The sequence below is a fragment of the Populus euphratica genome, unplaced genomic scaffold (genome assembly GCF_000495115.2).
Source record: "Populus euphratica unplaced genomic scaffold, PopEup_1.0 scaffold172.1, whole genome shotgun sequence".
Lineage (NCBI taxonomy): Eukaryota > Viridiplantae > Streptophyta > Magnoliopsida > Malpighiales > Salicaceae > Populus > Populus euphratica.
Window position 1 is genome coordinate 944283 of NW_011499920.1, and position 1659 is coordinate 945941.

Genomic DNA, 1659 nt, shown 5'->3' on the forward strand with positions numbered 1-1659 from the left:
AAATAAGCAAGCTCATTGAATATATATTTAGGTTAATATTTTATTTTGCATGATTGAATATGTTGATTTATATTTATTTTTAAAATATATTAATTTCTCTTTTAATTATTTTAAAACATTGCATGGGGAGACATTGTGTTTCACATCTAAAATATAATGATAAATTTAGTTATTTAAGTATTTCTTGTAGTAGTAGTTTACAAAATTAATAGTTTTTATTTTTTATTTTTTTTGTTGTTGTTGAAGTGATAGTTTTGAATGGAGTTTAGAAAAGAATACTACACGCTCCAAACTTTTAAAATTGTGTGTTTTTTATTTTTAAAACAATTTTTTTATTAAAAATATATTAAAATATTTTTTAAAATTTCTTTAATTTTTTATAACAACACATTAAAATAATAAAAAAATATTATTTTAATTTTTATTATGCATTTCCTTCCTGCTAGATTGACTTGCTATTTTAGTTAGAAAACTAGCTATTTAATTTACATTTCTTACGTTTTTGCAAGTTGAACAATTTTTTTGATAAAAAAATAAATGCGTAGGCATTTGCAATATGTTTTCTTACATAAATAATATCAAATGTAAATCAAAAACCACACATCTAATTAAATAAATTGAGAACTATTTATACCAATAAATAAAAAAAAATCATTAATGATAACTAAATATATAAATAAAAAAAGGATGAGAGGTGAATATATATAAAAATATTTAATCTTATAATACAGTTCATTCACTTGAATGTATTCAATAACTATATTTATTAAATTTATTTTTTATTTAATTAAATGATAGTAGAAATAAATACATACATAAAATTAATTAAATAATATTTTTTATTTAATTAAATGATAGTTAAAATAAATACATACATAAAAATAATTGAATAAAATCAAATGGAGAATAATATCTCACAAGGTTGCACTTATTAGATCCATAAATAAATATTTTTCATCTTTAAAATAAAGTTTAATTATATAAAACATAAAAAAAATCATATATGAATTATAATAATATCTTCAAAAATTGAATACATACAAAAATAATTAAAAAAACTATTTTTTTAAAAATGCTAAATAAAAAAATCAAAGATAAAGGAAATTTAATTCAATATAAATTAAAAAAATTATTTAAAAAACACATTTTAAAAAAAGCATGATTTTTTAAAAAAATTAAAAAAAAAACAAAGGGGTTAGCGCTTCCCCAATTAGAAATGGCCCACAAGGTGTGAAGCCTTTTTTTTAAAAAAAAATCAATTCAATATTTTTTGAAAAAAAAATTTGAATGACATGTCGTCCACTATTATCAAGATTTAGACTACTGTGGTGACTGAAAAAAAATCTATGCTTTTTTAACTCAAAAATCAAATTTTAACCAATTTTGACCCAAAACACCTAAAAAAATAGCATAAATAACTTAAACAACAACAACACAAAAAAACAACACAAAAACCCATAATGAACCTGAAACAAAAACTATTCTCAGGCTTAAATTTGGTTTACAAGGCTATTTTAAGGTGAAAAAACATCTAAGTTGAACTATCTTCACTAAACTGAATATTTTGATAAAATATTAACTATTTTGGTATCTAAAATTGGTATCAATGTTAATTTTTTTATCTCTATCGCCAAAATATGACTTCTTCTTTCTCTTTCC